Source organism: Ranitomeya imitator, chromosome 1 (genome assembly GCF_032444005.1).
Source record: "Ranitomeya imitator isolate aRanImi1 chromosome 1, aRanImi1.pri, whole genome shotgun sequence".
NCBI lineage: Eukaryota > Metazoa > Chordata > Amphibia > Anura > Dendrobatidae > Ranitomeya > Ranitomeya imitator.
This window is the reverse complement of record NC_091282.1, coordinates 226,032,390-226,050,937: the sequence shown is the minus strand read 5'-3', so window position 1 is coordinate 226,050,937 and position 18,548 is coordinate 226,032,390. Positions and strand designations below refer to the sequence as shown.

Here is an 18,548-nt window from a genome sequence, read left to right as displayed (position 1 = left end):
ATTGTAGCCATGCACCAGGCTGGGAAGACTGAATCTACAATAGGCAAGCAGCTTGGTGTGATGAAATCAACTGTGGGAGCAATAATAAGAAAATGGAAGACATACAAGACCACTGATAATCTCCCTCGATCCCAGGACCACATGGGAGCAAAAATCCCAGAACCACATGGGAGGACCTAGTGAATGACCTGCATAGAGCTGGGACCACCGTAGCAAAGGCTACCATCAGTAACACACTACACCACCAAGGACACAGATCCTGCAGTGCCAGACGTGTCCCCCCTGATTAAGCCAGTACATGTCTGGGCCCGTCTGAAGTTTGCTAGAGAGCATTTGGATTATCCAGAAGAGTATTGGGAAAATGTCATATGGTCTGATTAAACCAAAGTAGAACTGTTTAGTAGAAACAAAACTCGTTATGTTTGGTGAGACAGAATGCTGAGTTGCATCCAAAGAACACCATACCTACTGCATCTTTGTCGCTCTAAATTTCTGTTTTATTGCTCATTATGATTCATTACTGTCAAATAAATAGTGTGCCGCCTAATATAGGTAATGTAATAATCTAAAGAAGAATATTAGCATTCATTTTCCAAAAAGTAATAATTGTACTGAATCAGAGGTTATGTATACAGAGTCACATGAAAAAAATACTGGCATGATCCTTTGATTGATGAATTGTAGAAGGATTCTTCCCCAGCAGAAGTGTTTCTTAGAAAATATCTTGTAATTTCAATATGCCCTCCCAAACCTTAGTGTGCCTCTGTATTAGATCAGAAGAATTTGGAGGGTACAAGATGGAGTCACAGACCTTCCTGGGGTTGTAAGAGGCCACTAAATGTGACTGATCACTACCCTAAGCATCACTTATCTTGGTCTCCACAAACCATATTAAAGCTACATGCCCATAGTTAACATTTGGTGACTTTTTGACGCTGCATATTATCGATGAGTCAAAAACACAGCATCTTACAGTTCCAGCAAAGTAGATGGGATCTATAGAAATCTCCTACCCACTGTGCTTTGTTTTACTCAGCGTAAACTGACCTGTGGTACATTTTTCAAATACTCTACAGGTCAATTTCTCTTGCGAGTACGCTGACGTTTATGTGCAGATTTTTGTCCATAGACTTACAACAGATGCAAAAAATCCTCAGGTAAAAAAACACACATGCGTTTTTAGAGCATTTCCACAGTGGAAACGCATGAAAAACGCATGTAATTTGCACATGGCTATATTAATAAAGTTTTTTTCAAAGCCAAATACCAGGAGGTATCAAAAACAAAAACAGCTTTATTTAACCCCCGGAGGTTTTTTTTCGGTTTTGCCTTTTCATTTTTTGATCCCCTTCTTCCCAGAGCCATAAAATTTTATATTTCCGTCAATATGGCGGCGTGAGGGCTTGTTTTTTGAGTTGTACTTTTGAACGACACCATTGGTTTTACCATGTCGTGTACTAGAAAGCGGGAAAAAAATTCCAAGTGCGGTGAAATTGCAAAAGTGCAATCCCACAGCTGTTTTTTGTTTGGTTTTTTACTAGGTTCACTAAATGCTAAAACTGACATGCTGTTATGTGTTATGATTCTCCAGGTCATTATGAGTTCATAGACACCAAACATGTCTAGGTTCTTTTTATCTAAAAAAAAAAAAATTGCCCCATTTTCCAATACCCGTAGCGTCTCCATTTTTCATGATCTTGGGGGAGGGTTTATTTTTTGCATGCAGAGCTGATGTTTTTAATGATACCATTTAGGTGCAAATGCGATCTTTTGATCGCCCGTTATTGCATTTCGCGGTGACCAAAAAAAAAGTAAATCTGGCATTTTGACATTTTTTCTCGCTATGCTGTTTAGCGATCAGATTAGGCTACTTTCACACTAGCATCGGATTCGGCCCGTCGCATTGCGTCAGGCCGAGATTCCGACACTAGCATTTGCTGCGCCGCACAACGGGTGCAGCGGATGCATTTCTCCGGCGCATCCGCTGCCCCATTTTGAGGTGCGGGGAGGTGGGGGCGGAGTTCCAGCCGCACATGTGCGGTCGGAAAAAGCGGTCCGTTGGCAGCAAAAAAACGTTACATTTAACGTTTTTTGCTCCCGGCGATCCGGCACAACACGGCGCAACCGTCGCACGACGGTTGCGACGTGTGTCAATACGTCGCAATGCGTCGGTAATGTTACTCTATGGGGCAAAAACGCATCCTGCAAACAACTTTGCAGGATGCGTTTTTCCCCCTAAACGACGCATTGCAACGTATTCAAAACAACGCCAGTGTGAAAGTAGCCTTAATCCTTTTTTATTGATAAATCAGGCGATTCTGAACGTGGTGATACCAAATATGTGTATGTGTGATTTTTTTTTATATATTGTTTTAGTTTGAATGCTGCGAAAGGGGTGTGATTTGAAATTTTATATTTTTTTATTTTTTAAATATTTTAAAAACTTTTTTTTTTTACTTTTAGAATGCTTCAATAGTCTCCATTGGAGATTAGAAGCTGCCACAACATGATCGGCTCTGCTACAAAGAGGCGATGATCAGATCGCGTGTATATAGCAGAATTACTCACTTGCTATGAGCGCTGACCACTGGGTGGTGCTTACAGCAAGCCGGCACTGACAACCATAGAGGTCTCCAGGAGACCTCCGGTTGTCATGCCAAAACACCAGTGACCCGCGATCACTTGACTGGGGTCACCGGTTTTCGTATTTCCAGCGCGATTGCCGGAAGCGCTTTTTAAATGCCGGCTATTGAGGGCACATGTCAGCTGTTCAAAACAGCTGTCATGCTCCGGGAAAGATGTGGGCTCACAGCCGGAGCCAACATCAAAGGGAGGGAGTCCATAAATGTACGCCTGATGTTGGAAAGGGGTTAAAACATGACATACTAAAGAGAAACTTAGTTTCTGTCCAAGTGGGTTCTCCATTGGATGGACACCAAATCAAAACCTATTTTAGTATGTATGTGTTTACCTCGGAATGTGGAAAAGAGAGTTATGATAGTGACTCAACCATTCACAAAGACCACGAAAAAAACTGAAATGTAAAATACAGCACAATGAGCCCATAAAAGCAAACAAATAGCAAACGTGAGCCTCAATTTGCAAAAGTCAAACAAAATAATGAGTAACATTCAAACCCAGTGGCACGCAGATACCACTAACAAGTGAGGGAACTGATGCATTTCCCTTAACCTTGAGTCTGATTCATCAGGGAACCCCACTAGGTGAATGTCAGACAACTAAATAAGTTGTATAGTGTATATTCACTGAAAAAAAAGGCAGGCAATGATTCAGACTAACCACAAGGTGGTAAAAGTCACAGGTAACATAGCTGGCCATGGCCTGATGATGCCTCACAATTGACGGATATTAGGGTAGCTCACAGCTTAGCAATAGAGATATAGAGAGAGAGAAAGCCATAAAATGTTGTGGCCTGTTATGATACGGTGGTCCAGGAGCAACATGGAACGAGCTCTGAAGGACGTGGTAACTGTACTGACCGCAGTCCCTAAGCTCAACACAACACTAGAAGTAGCCGTGGGATGCTCCTAACTCTCCTTATGCACCTCGTCACAGCCTAAGATCTAACTACCCCTAAAGATAGAAGCAGGAGAGCTATATTGCCTCACAGAAAATCCCCAAAGGATAGATTAGCCCCCCACAAATAATGACTGTGAGTGGAGAGGGAAAAGACATACACAGAATGAAACAGGATGAGCACAGGAGGCCAGTCTAGCTAAATAGATAGGACAGGATGGAATACTGTGCGGTCAGTATAAAACACTACAAAAATCCACGCAGAGTTTACAAAAAATCTCCACACCTGACTAAAGGTGTGGAGGGTAAATCTGCTTCCCAGAGCTTCCAGCAAGACAGAATTAATTCGTACTGATAAGCTGGACAAACATAGAAAGCACAGAACGAATAAGTCCACAATCTATGGACAGAAAAGAGCAAGCAAAAACTTAGCTTTGCTGAACTGGTCAGGATAACAGGGAAATCCAAAGAAATGTGAATCCAACCAGGAACCATTTACAAGTGGCACTGGCTGAAGGAAAAAGCCAGGCCTAAATAGCTGAGCAGAAGAGACGATCAGTGGAGGCAGCTGCTGACAGCCAACTCCAAGGAGCAGCCATACCATTAGAAACCACAAGAGGGAGCCCAAGAGCAGAACACACAAAAGTGCCACTTACAACCACCGGAGGGAGCCCAAGAGCGGAATTCACAACAGTGGCCCCATTCTGGATTTTTTGGGGGGTGGAAGTTTGCCTCAAACATCATTTGGTTATGAGTTTTAAAAAACACAGCAAATAAGTTGTGGTTCTACCACGGCAAAAAACCACAGCACAGCCACAACATGTGATCACATCCTTTAGATCGTGTGTGTGTGACAGCACAGCAATGAAGATGATTAGTGTGTGAGAAAAAGACAATAGTGTCATACATGTGTTGCAGGGCAATTGGGGGCTTTGGAGTACCGTACTTCTAATTCCTGGGAACATTTGGCAAATCTGGCAAATTTAAATTGTAAGAGATTTGCTCATCTTCAGTAAATTGTCCTGACACGTGTGGAAATGTGTATGGTAAGTGCCAAACAGAAAAGTAAAATTAACCTCTTTCTTATATGATTTTTTGATGTAAAAATTGTGATAAATTGCAAGGAACTTTGTGAAGAATTCTCTAAGAATAAGGCCTCATTCACACATTCGTTTTTCTTGTGCTTGTTCTAGATAATGGTTTTCACAGATAGAGCACGTACCCATTTATGTCTATAGGACTGTTCGGGTGTCCATGTTTTTTGCAGACCCTTTTGCGGATAGAGGCATGTCCATTTTTGATCGGCATCTTGGAACAAAATTACCCAAATAAGTCTATGGCTGCGTGAAAACCACAGACAACACACTGATGGCATCAGTGTTATATCTGTGTGATGTCCGTGATTAACAATGTAATGTATGAGGGAAGCTTTGCAATTTATTTATTTTCCATATGTGAAAATCACTCATGAAGGTAAGAACTGACACAATGACCAAATGCTGATGAAACTCAGACTGCTTTTATTTTTTGCATACATGAAAAATCACTTAATGAAGTCTAAGTTCTATCTGTGATTTTTATGGATAGAAATTCTACCGATTATAGTTTATGGAGCTGTTCGCGTCTGTGTTTTTTTGGGGACCAGGTACGGACTGGGGCAGAAATTCAGTCCTGGTATTTGTAATCACACAGGCCCGTGTTGTCCCCGTCCCCAAGCACCAGATGTGATATATTACTAATATTACCATGGATGGAGGAAACGAAGATTATCTGCAAGACCAATATTTCTAATGATCCCTGTGGCTGCTGGGGTAAGTGACGGAGTGACCGGCTTTGTACTCTGTCACAACTGTTAACAGTATGGGTGCCTTGAGAACATTGATTCTGTTAACAACGTAGCACACAAGGCAGCCCACAACCAGACCGGCCCTTCTGGCATTTGCCAGAATTGCCAAATGGCCAGTCCGGCCCTGTTGGGGACTGAGTGGTCTGCACAAAATCTCGGAAATGTCAGATTTTGTCTTGTATCAGTCTCACCAATGAAGCCTATGGGTCCATGATAAAAATCGGACTCACGGATGTTTGATACGAAAAGGTTGAGAAACTACCAGCATTTTTTTTATCTGTGAAAAACTAATGAAATTCTGATGGTAAGAACTGACACACTGGTGAAATGCTGATAAAAAAAGACACTGAAGAAGTGCTGACTTTTTTGTGATTGAGAAAAATCACTGATATCTGAATGAGTCCTAAATCTGATCTCTACAAGAGCTAAAACAGTATTATTAGTGGAGCTATTTGTACTGTCTACTGTATATGCATTGAGACATTTTTCCACGCTCTGATGTTCGCTGTGTATTTTTCCTTCATGTTTATATGATTACCAGAATATGATAACACTGGAAAATGCTGGGCTATTCTTTCAGTAAATAACGCTTGGCTCTTTTCAGAGAGGTGCCATAAATAAAGGGTAAAGATCATACTGCCCAAGGCCTGGGTGTTGAGATCAGTGGCTCCAGACTACAGTACATTGCCCACAGTCAGATCTGACACAGAGACAACACTAGTGAAAGTAGTCAAACCTGATGTCAGTGTGCCTCAGAAGTGTGTGGACATGTGGCTCTGGAGACCTTCCCTGTAATTTTATCACTTAAAGAGGTTGACCACTGTTAAATATGCTTATTTCGCACATTTATTTAATCAAGACTCTTTATCAGGTGAATTACTCGTAAAGAAAAAAATGTCATGATATTCTCATAAAAAATATAGTGGTTTATTGGATTGTCCACAGAAAAAAACACATTGCAGCAAAACATAAAATAAATGAAATAGTTACGAACAGATTGTCCATTTGTTCCTATCAGCGTTTGTTCCACATCTTTCCCAAAGTTCTGAATGGTAAAAGCTGTCTGTCTGTGTGAAGTCTGAAGTCATCATGGCTACCAGTTGCTCATTCCGTCTGTGACTTGTCTGACGTCCATGGAGAATGATGGTGAAGGCAGGAGGTGACAGCCCCCACGTGACAAAACCCCCTCCCTCCTGAGAGACGTAATTATACATGTGTCCCACAAAACCACGTGTTCTCTCTATATGGGTTAACTTATAGTCTGACATTTATATACATAAATAGCTTTTGTAATGTCAGCGAAAGACAATGTGTTCAGTACAGAATTGAGAATAAGAATAACTCAATTAATAATTAATATTTAACAACCACTACTTTATCATTGATGAACTATCCTCAATATAGGTCAACTATGTCTGATCCTATTCAAATCAATAGGAGGCGGATGTACAGTACCCAGCCGCGACCACTATCAGCAGCTGTAGCAGCTCCACAAATGAGCAATCTGCCACCAACATCAAGGTCAGACCCCGATCAGACATTGATGTCCTATCCCAAGGATATGCGGAGAATTCGAAGGCTAGCACTCGACTAATAGGGGTGTGACGGTGCGAGTGAACGGAACCAATAGTCCCATCAAACGTAGCAATATATAATCACTGCACTCATACTATGAAACTTGCTTGATGCAGGTGAAAAAGTTTATTGAGACAATTGTAGCAAAAGATAAAATGGTGAAGCGATAGGCATAAACGACGTTTCGGCCAGCTTGTGGCCTTGATCACGTTATCGCCTAGTGGGAGGTTCCTTATGTATTGTTGTATTGCAGTGTTGCTGAGGGTGACAGCCAGAGGTAAAGGAGGTGCAGGTGAAAAAGTTTATTGAGACAATTGTAGCAAAAGATAAAATGGTGAAGCGATAGGCATAAACGACGTTTCGGCCAGCTTGTGGCCTTGATCACGTTATCGCTGGAACAAATGACAGAGAAAAACAATGAATAACTATATACAAAGCAGTAAGCAACTATGTATAAAACTATTTACATATATACAGATCTGGAAAACATGTCAAAACCAAGGTAGAGGTCAAACATAAGATGCCAGTGCTCGTAAATGAAGTACATATGATGTCAGGACGACAAATCAAGGCATAGGGAAACAAGAAGATACATGTATCGTGCACTAGAGTGAGAGAACAAGACGATAAGACTGTAGCATACCCTAGTGGGAGGTTCCTTATGTATTGTTGTATTGCAGTGTTGCTGAGGGTGACAGCCAGAGGTAAAGGAGTTTAAATAGTCCTAAAGAGAATGATGGAACACCAAAAGCAATGATTCAGATTATCATTTAGCCATGATCTTATCTTATGGTAGGGGGCAAAAGATAAAGGCTATAACATACTTGTGAGATGCCATTAGTACACGTATGACGAGCCGTTAGTCGCCGTATAGTGGAGCACACATGTGGGTATGACTGTAGGAACAGACGATAGTAAGTTATCTGTTGAATCCGTAGTAAGTCTATAACAAGTGCGATAGACTACGGTATACTTGCCAGTATAATATTCTTATTATAAACAGTGTGGCAGGCCGGTCGTCGTGGTATGAGACGTACGTGGAAGTATGGCTAAGGAGATACATAGATATACATCGGAATGAGTTTTAGTCCATATCAGGTCAGATAAGGAGGAATTACGCTATACTTGCCAACTTGATAATTAACTTGTAGTGCACCGGATGTCCCCAATGTATAAAAGATCTATGTGGATATTGCTGTGGGAACAGATATACGTAGGGTAAGTAGGTTGTAAGGTAGGCCTACAGTGAGCAATTATGCGGTTGGTGTGCTACCTGCCAGTATGTAGGCCCAGTCCCGGTCCAACCATAGGGGTCCCGAGTTCCAAATAGAATCAGGGCTGTGGTGCACAAAAATATGGCTGCAATACAATAAAGGGGCTATTAGGATGAAGTATTCTCAACCCCCATGTTACTTATCTGTAGGGTGAAATCTCACATCTGTGGTCCGCTGGTCGCGTTCGGGGGGCCGGCGTTGGTGGCCAAGTGGTAAGAGCAGACACAATCTGTGTCTATGCTGAGGGACGGCTGCCATGACTGATCTGGTAGCGCTGTATAAGGCCATAGCCGGTCAGGTGATCGGAAGCGGTCCGGGACGCCCACGTCTGCGCAGTTAATGCAGGGACAGGAGGGGAGGGGAGCCCAGCAGAGTCGACGCGTGCGCTGTGTCAAGTAATCCCATCAGCGCCTGTGATGTGGAGAGGGAAACCAGCGTCTGTGCGGTACAGCAATGACCGCAAAATGGAGCCCACGCATGGGCAATGCGCATTGTGTGTTAGAGTGGCAAGGCAGGGACTGTAAGATGGCGCCTGCGCATGCGCAATACACATTGAGGGCTAGAATGGTGTAGGGACAGCAAGATGGCACCCGCATATGCGCAGTGTATATTGTGGGCTGAAGTGTCAGTGTCCAAGTATCCGGAACTGGTGACATCGGTGTGTGAACAGACAAGACCATAGGGGAGATAAATCAGCGAAGTAAAAGGACCTATCTAGGCATTTCAAAGGCACAGATGGTACGTGGTGTACATAATTACAACAACTCTGCAAATACAAAATATAAATGCATACATATATATATGAACGGCAGGAGTCCAAACTGGAAAAAAAGAAAGAAAAATAGGGAGAAAATAAAGAAAATAAGAAATAAAAGAAAAGAAAAAAGAAAATGAAAGAAAATAAATGGGGATAATTGGAACAAATGAAATTAAGAACTAGAATTGGGGTATAAAATTAAAGATGTAAAAAAATAAAAAAAATCAAAAATTGAATAAAAGTATACATATGGGCGGGGCATATATATTATATAGTGCAGGTTGAGGAACCTGTGGGGGGAGGAGGGGTTATAAGTCTTACCGTCCAGAAAGTGCGCACGGTTGAGGCTATTAGTGCAGTGGGTCAGTACGTCTAGAAAAAACAAGGATGTTCATGTTAGCCAATCGATTTCACGATTTAATCCCCTTGGGTGAAGGGTATCTAGAGTGTAGATCCAATATGTCTCTCTTTGTTTTAAAAGTTGGATATGATTGCCACCCCTTCTCGGGCGTGGTACCCTCTCGACTATTTGAAACCTTAGCTGGGCAATATTATGCCTCGCCTCCTTGAAGTGTGCTGGTAGAGGTAGCCATAATTTCTCTCGTCTGATCGTAGATTTGTGGCTGGATATGCGATCCCTTATCGCCTGAGTGGTCTCCCCCACGTACAATAACCCACAGGGGCACTTTATAATGTAAACCACAAAGCTTGTTGCACAAGTGTAATAGTCTCTAATGGGATATGATTTCCCGGTTCGTGGATGAACTACTTCGTTACCTTTGATGATATTAGAGCAACTCATGCAATTCAGGCAGGGGAAAGTGCCCGTTCTTTTTTGGTCCGTGAGGGTCCTGGTGAGTGGTGACTTATGTGACCCTAAATCGGCTCTTACCACCTTGTCCCGTATGTTTTTGGGTCGTCTAGTACACATTAATGGGGGATCCTTGAAGACAGGAATATTGGGATATGCCTTATTGAGGAGGGGCCAATGTCCCCTGATGAGATTATGTATTTTGTGCATAGTGGGGTGGTGGTTATGTACAAAAGGGAGCCTCGGGTTTTTTTGTATATTGACTGCCCCATCGTTCAGGTCACTACTGGCTCGAGAAGATTCCATATCAAGGAGACTAGTTGGATAGTTCCGGGCTTCAAATTTTTGTGCCATCTCCTGTATTCTGGTCTCCCTAGTCGGGGGGTCGGAGACGATTCTAGTTACCCTTTTAAATTGTGATCTGGGGAGGCTGTTTTTGATGGATTTAGGGTGACAGCTGTTATATAGTAGAAGGCTGTTGCAATCGGTCGGTTTCGTATAGATATCCGTGGTGAGATAGCCATTGATATCTTTGAGTACTTTAGTATCCAGAAATGTAACCTCGTTGTTGTGGTGTACCAGCGTAAAGGATAGCTCGGGTCTGACAGCGTTAATGGAAGTATGAAATTCAAGGAGACTAGTTAAGTCACCTTGCCATATACAGAAAATATCATCTATGTACCTGTACCAGGTACATGCGTGTTGTTGAAAATTGGGATCTGGGTACACGTATTCTTTTTCGAAGCGATCCATATACAGATTAGCATAGGCTGGGGCCACATTTGACCCCATGGCGGTGCCACATGTCTGTACGAAGAAATCATCTCCGAATAGAAAGAAATTCTCTCTGAGTACTAGGTTCAATAGATCCAGGCATAGTTCCTGGGCACCCCTGTCCACACTGGCCTCATTAAGTGTTAGGGATACTGCCTCGATTCCCTTATCATGAGTTATTGACGTGTATAAGCTGTTTACGTCAAATGTACATAGAATACTATTGTGTGGAATGTTGTTAATATTGCGGATTCTTTTGAGGAAATCTCCAGTGTCTAATATGAATGATTTTGTGAGTTTGGTATATGGTGTGAGGAGCTTCTCCAGGAATATGGACAATGGGTTCAAAATTGAATCGGTTGAAGCCACTATAGGGCGGCCGGGGGGATTTTGAAGATTTTTATGGATCTTAGGCAAGATATAAATTACAGGGGTCACTGGGTGATTATTGGTGAGGTATACTTTCGTTTTGTTGTCAATAGTTTTCAATAGTAAGTGCTTATCAAGTACCTTCTTAATTTTTTGTTGTATGGAATAAGTTGGATCGGTCTGTAACATTTTATATGTTGATGTATCAGAGAGCTGTCTTCTTACTTCGGTCATATAGAAACTTTTATCCATGACAACGATGGCTCCCCCCTTGTCCGCTGGTTTTATGATGATATTTTTGTTCCCACTAAGTGAGTCCAGGGCTTGTTTCTCAAGAGGATCGAGATTATGGCGGACAGGGAGGAAGCCTAATCGCTGGTCATGGAGAGTCCTTTTAACATCTCTGTCAAGTAAATTGACAAAGGTCTCTACAGCGTGACTTGATTTGGGTGGGACGAAAGTGCTACGATTACGTAGACCCAGTTGATCGATTGTGAGGATCGGTCCCTCAGTATGGGCTGGTGTAGAGACAGGTCCGGGAAAATTAGTGGATTCCTCAAAGTATACTTTGAGTCTAATATTCCTATAAAATTGTTGTAGATCCCTCTCTAGTTGGAAGGAATCCCATTTGGGGGTTGGGCAGAATGATAGACCCATATTCAAGACCTTCAATTCTAAAGGAGAAAGAGTATAGTTAGAAATGTTGATCACAGGATAGGCCATCAATGATAAAGTAGTTGACAACCTCTTTAATTAGTACACCATGTAATGAGAAACAGATAGGGTCCATTTACATTAGCCGACTTGTGGAACTAAATGATGAGATGCGAACTCGGCTTCAGAAAAATGGCCGCCGTGATCTCCATCTGCGCACGCGCAGCATTCCGCGGCCATTTTCCTGAAGCCCCGGGCAGCAGAGCACTGCATCTGCGCACGCGCAGCCTCAGGAAGATGGCCTCGCCCACCGATAACCAGAGGAATAGCGCAGATCGCGCTCTTTTTCTTCACCTGCGCAGTGGATTCGGCAGTTGGACATGCGCAAACCACTACGCCACCAACGGAAAGCTAAGCAAGATCTGGAGGAAGAAATAGCGATGTCACCACGCCCATTTGACCAGACCAGCCTGACGGACAGGCGAAAACGGCGACTTTGGTAACGTATTTCGGCAGCATAGGTGGGGAATCAGGGTACACAAAATACACTATTGTAACGCACAGCTCAGGCCCTATTTAACGGTATTTTTATCTCAAACTGAAAAAACGGGGTGACAGGTTCCCTTTAATACAGTTGGCAGAGATATATTATTATTATTATTATTTATTTATATAGCACCATTAATTCCATGGTGCTGTACATGAGAAAAGGGGTTACATACAGGGTTCTAGATATAGTTTACAGTAAACAACTTTTCAGTGACAGACTGGTACAGAGGGGAGAGGACCCTGTCCTTGCGGACATACATTATCTAATATTTGAACGAGGATAATAAAATGCCTTCTTAACTAATTATCATAAAGTTACAATTTTTGGAGAAAAAAAAGAACAGGGTCAACACCCCTCTGGACGAGTTTTGAGTCCAAAAAAATAGTACCCAACGCAACATCAATATTAGCTATGTACCTAAACACTTTATCGTGTTAATCAGCTTTGTTTTTTGTACAAAATGCCAAAAAATAACATAGTAAGAGAAAAAAGATTATTCCTGTAAACATGTAGGGAAAGCATCTTTCAAGGTAAATTAATGTCAATACATTACTGTACTTATAAAGTTGTGTCTGCTCCGCATGTGGCCGTTGGGCATAATCTGGGAATAAGATCCCACATATGGTCCTCCAAGCGGCCTCTTTCCTGGCACGGTTAGAATAATTAGGATCCCGCTGGTCCCATATTTCTGGCCTTTCTTGGACCAGGATGAGGAGCATATCCACGTTTATTATGCTGGCCATGCTGCTTGCAACTCCGTGGAGGCGAGCGCCAGACTTCCGGGATGTCTATGTGTCTTTTTCAGCTAATTAGCATGTCTGAGCTTCCTGATTGAGGGCTTGGCACAATTCCTTGCACCTGGAGATGTCTGGCGTATTTCTCGCAAGTCACACGCATGGTCCGTGTGTAATCCGTATTTTTATCGCCCCATAGACTTTCATTGGCGTATTTTTTGCGCAATACGGTGACAAATGCAGCATGCTGTGATTTTCTACGGCCGTAGAAGACCGTATAATACGGATCCGTAAAATACGGCTGATAGGAGCTGGGCCATAGAGAATCATTGTACTGTGTGCAATCCGTATTTTCTGCACCTCTCATACATCCGTAAAACTCGCTAGTGTGACGCCGGCCTACCTGTTCGGTGCTTGTTTTGTTGTGGTTCCATTTGTCTTGGCTTACTGCTGTCATTATAATATTATCTGAATTTATACATGTTCATATAATATTTTTTCAATAAAGCTTTATATATGACCTTCAATTGACAGCTGTAAATGCTGGCCCAGACCCCAATACCTCATGTCTGGCTAATTGCTGCAGTGCCATGCTAAAATTTGTGCTGTGGGTGAATTGAAACCACTTTCCTGGTGTCTGTCCCTCATTTGATGTGTTTTGGCAGCCTTTAGGGCCATTATGAGGTGTTGTGCATGCGTTTGTTTTTGCCTCCCCTTGCCTTGAATGGCATTTTGTTATGTTCGGCGAATATTCAACACATTAATTGGAGAATATTGCAAATTCGGCTATCATAATCCGAAACGAACATTGAAACATTCGCTCATCGCTAGTGCCAACCTCTGCTGTCAGGTAAAGGTCAGATAATTGTAACTATGGACAATTCTTGTTCCCATTGCACAATGAGAATTGTTTGAATTTTTTATGATTGTTTACAAATTGCACAATACAAGACTAAACTTTTGTGTGATTGTTTTTATTATGCTGGGTCCTATATACTTATACTAGGGAACACCAGGGATAGCCACTGGGGAACGGGGGCGCCATTGTCGAGCTCTATTAGAGTCATAGGTAGAGACTGAGAATCAGGTGTCATAGTAGGGTGAGTTAGTAATACATTGGTATATTGGCGTAATATCAGTATCTGTTTGTAGTGTATTTTTTCCTTGTTTTTTTCTTTTTTGTTTATTTACTAGATGGGAGACCATTTTATTTGGATCTAATAAAGTATATTTGGCTTTATATGGTTTTAACCCCTTAGTGACAGAGCCAATTTGGTACTTAATGACTGAGCCAATTTTTACAATTCTGACCACTGTCATTTTATGAGGTTATAACTCTGGAACGCTTTAACAGATCCCGCTGATTCAGAGACTGTTTTTTCGTGACATATTGTACTTCATGTTAGTGGTAACATTTCTTCAGTATTACTTGCGATTATTTATGAAAAAAACGGAAATATGGTGAAAATTTTTAAAATGTTGCAATTTTCAAACTTTGTATTTTTATGCCCTTAAATCAGAGAGATATGTCACACAAAATAGTTAATAAATAACATTTCCCACATATCTACTTTACATCAGCACAATTTTGTAAACAATTTTTTTTTTGTTAGGGAGTTATAAGGGTTAAATGTTGACCAGCAATTTCTCATTTTTACAACACCATTTTTTTTTAGGGACCACATCACATTTAAAGTCATTTTGAGGGGTCTATATGATAGAAAATAACCAAGTGTGACACCATTCTAAAAACTGCACCCCTCAAGGTGCTCAAACCCACATTCAAGAAGTTTATTAACCCTTTATGTGCTTCACAGGAACTGAAACAATGTGGAAGGAAAAAATGAAGATTCAACTTTTTTTGCAAACATTTTAGTTCAGAACCATTTTTTTTTTATTTTCACAAGAGTAAAAACAGAAATTTAACCATAAATTTTGTTATGCAATTTCTCCTGAATACGCCGATACCCCATATGTGGGGGTAAAACACTGTTTGGGCGCACCGCAGAGCTTGGAAGAGAAGGAGTGCCGTTTTACTTTTTCAATGTAGAATTGGCTGGAATTGAGATCGGACGCCATGTCGCGTTTGGAGAGCCCCTGATGTGCCTAAACAGTGGAAACCCCCCACAAGTGACACCATTTTGGAAACTAGACCCCTTAAGGAACTTATCTAGATGTGTGATGAGCACTTTTAACCCCAAGTGCTTCACAGAAGTTTATAACGTAGAGCCGTGAAAGTAAAAAATCCCATTTTTTTTACAAAAATAATCTTTTTGCCCCCAAATTTTTATTTTCACAAGGGTAACATAAGAAATTAGACCACAAAAGTTGTTGTGCAATTTCTCCTGAGTACGTGGATACCCCATATGTGGGGGTAAACCACTGTTTGGGCGCACCGCAGAGCTCGGAAGAGAAGGAACGCCGTTTTACTTTTTCAATGTAGATTTGGCTGGAATTGAGATCGGACGCCATGTCGCGTTTGGAGAGCCCCTGAAGTGCCTAAACAGTGGAAACCCCCCCAAGTGACACCATTTTGGAAACTAGACCCCTTAAGGAACTTATCTAGATTGTGGTGAGCACTTTGAACCCCAAAGTGCTTCACAGAAGTTTATAATGTAGAGCCGTGAAAATAAAAAAATCACATTCTTTCTACAAAAATAATCTTTTTGCCCCCAAATTTTTATTTTCACAAGGGTAGCAGTCAAAATGAGACCACAAAAGTTGTTGTGCAATTTCTCCTGAGTATGTCGATACCCCATATGTGGGGGTAAACCACTGTTTGTGCGCACCGCAGAGCTTGGAAGAGAAGGAGTGCCGTTTTACCTTTTCAATGTAGAATTGGCTGGAATTGAGATCGGACGCCATGTTGCGTTTGGAGAGCCCCTGATGTGCCGAAACAGTAGAAACCCCCACAAGTGACCGCATTTTAGAAACTAGACCCCCCATGGAACTTATCTAGATGTGTGGTGAGAACATTGAATGCCCAAGTGCTTCACAGAAGTTTATAATGCAGAGTCGTGAAAATAAAAATAAAAAAATTTGTCCACAAAAAAGATTTTTTAGCCCCCAAGTTTTTATTTTCACAAGGGTAACAAGAAAAAGTTGTTGTCCAATTTGTCCTGAGTATGCTAGTACCCATATGTGGAGGTAAACCACTGTTTGGGCGCACGGCAGAGCTCGTAAGGGAAGGAGCGCCGTTTTGGAATGCAGACTTTGATAGAATGGTCTGCGGGCGTTATGTTGCGTTTGCAGAGCCCCTGACAGGGCCAGACTGGCCATTGGGCAATTCTGGCAAATGCCAGAAGGGCCTGTCTGGTCATGGGCTGCCTTGTCTGCTGCGTTGTTAGCAGAATCAGTTTTCTCAAGACTCCCATACTGTTAACAGTTGTGATGGAGCACAAAGTCGCTGACTCCATCACTTACCCCAGCAGTCCACGGGTATCATTAGAAATATTGGTCTTGTAGTAAATCTTGCTTTCCTCCATCCACGATACTGTTAATATATCCCCATCTGTTGCTTGGAAACGGGACAACACGGGCCTGTGTGATTGCAAATGCCAGGGCTGAATTTCAGCCCCAGTCCGTACCTGGCCCCTGATATACCTGAACAGTAGAAACCCCCCACAAGTGACCCCATTTTGGAAACTAGACGCCCCAAGGAACTTATCTAGATGTGTGGAGAAAACTTTGAATGCTCAAGTGCTTCACAGAAATTTATAATGCAGAGTTGTGAAAATAAAAATAAAAAATTTTTCCACAAAAAAGATTTTTTAGCCCCCAAGTTTTTATTTTCACAAGGGTAACCAGAGAAATTGGACCCCAAAAGTTGTTGTCCAATTTATCCCGAGTACGCTGATGCCCCATATGTGGGGGTAAACCACTGTTTGGGCACACGGCAGAGCTCAGAAGGGAGGGAGCACCATTTGACTTTTTGAGCGCAAAATTGGCTGTCATGTTTGGAGACCCCCTGATGTACCTAAACAGTGGAAACCCCCCAATTCTAACTCCAACCCTAACCCCAACACACCCCTAACCCTAATCCCAACCCGATCCATAATCCTAATCACAACCCTAACGATAATCACAACCCTAACCCCAAAACAACCCTAATCTCAACCCTAACCATAACCCTAATCAAAACCCTAAATCCAACACACCCCTAATCCTAATCTCAACCCTAACCTCAAACCTAACCCTAATCCCAATACACCCCTAACCCTAATCCCAACCCTAACCTTTACCCTAATCCCAAACCTAACCCTAATCACAAACGTAACCCTAATGCCAACCCTAACCCTAATACCAACCCTAATCCACACCCTAACCCTAATCCCAACTCTAACCCTAACTTTAGCCACAACCCTAGCCCTAACTTTAGCCCCAACCCTAACCCTAGCCCTAACTTTAGCCCCAACCCTAACCCTAGCCCTAACCCTAACTTTAGCCCCAACCCTAACCCTAGCCCTAACGCTAACTTTAGCCCTAACCCTAACCCTAGCCCTAACCCTAAATTTAGCCCCAACCCTAATCCTAAATTTAGCCCCAACCCTAACCCTAGCCATAACTTTAGCCCCAACCCAAACCCTAGCCCTATGGCTACTTTCACACTTGCGTCGTGTGGCATCCGTCGCAATCTGTCGTTTTGGACAAAAAATGGATCCTGCAAATATGCCCGCAGGATGCCTTTTTTGCCCATAGACTAGTATTGCCGACGGATGGCCACACGTCGCATCCGTCGTGCACTGGATCCGTTGTGTTTTGGTGGACCGTCATCACATAAAAAGTTCAATGTAACCTTTTTTTTGTACGTCGCGTCCGCCATTTCCGATCGTGCATACGTGGCCGTAACTCTGCCCCCTCCTCCCCAGGACATAGACTGGGCAGCGGATGTGTTGAAAAACTGCATCCGCTGCCCACGTTGTGCACAATTTTCATGTCAGCGCAAGTGTGAAAGAAGCCTAACCCTAGCCCTAACCCTAAATTTAGCCCCAACCCTAACCCTAATTTTAGCCCCAAGCCCTCTAGCTGCCGGCCGGCAGATCATGGCGGGCGCACTGCGCATGCGCCCGCCATTTTCTTTCCCGATGAAGAAGCTGGCGGGCAGGAGGGGACGAAGGAGGATCCAGGGACACCGGTAAGTATGACAGGGTCCCCGAATCCCTATATTTCTCTGTCCTCTGATGTGCGATCACATCAGAGGACAGAGAATGACAGATCGCTTTTTTTTTTTTTGCGACCGCCGGTAAACAGTTCATTACCGGCGATAGCAAAACAGGGTCGGTAAAAACCGACCCCAATCATATTCTTTGGGGTCTCGGCTAGCCCTGGCAGCCGAGACCCCAAAGATCTTCCAGGTGCCGGCCGGCGGGCACACTGCGCATGCGCCCGCCATTTTTTTGCCGGAAAAAGATGGCGGTGCCCATCGGGAGCCATGAGGAGCACTGGGGGAGACAGGTGAATATCGGGGGGCTATCGGGGACCCCATTTTGTTTTCTTTTTGCGACCGCCGGTAAACGGTTAATTACCGGCAATTGCAACCCGGGGGTCGGTAAAAAAACCCCGAATCATGTTCTCTGTGGTCTCAGCTACCCCCGGCAACCTAGACCCCAGAGAAAATCCCACTCTGGGGGGCACTATTCACTTTTTCCACAGCGCCGTTAATTAAGT

At 42.9% G+C, this 18,548-nt stretch overlaps 1 long non-coding RNA gene across 1 annotated transcript; it reads right to left on the bottom strand.

Annotated features, from left to right (window-relative positions):
- Positions 1-7,893: 7,893 nt before the first annotated feature.
- Positions 7,894-9,733, bottom strand: LOC138657699 (uncharacterized). The gene is made up of 3 exons (XR_011317141.1): positions 9,311-9,733; positions 8,232-8,317; positions 7,894-8,153 (listed from the first exon to the last, which is right to left on the bottom strand). It is a non-coding gene; the product is annotated as an uncharacterized lncRNA (long non-coding RNA).
- Between the last annotated feature and the right edge of the window lie 8,815 nt (positions 9,734-18,548).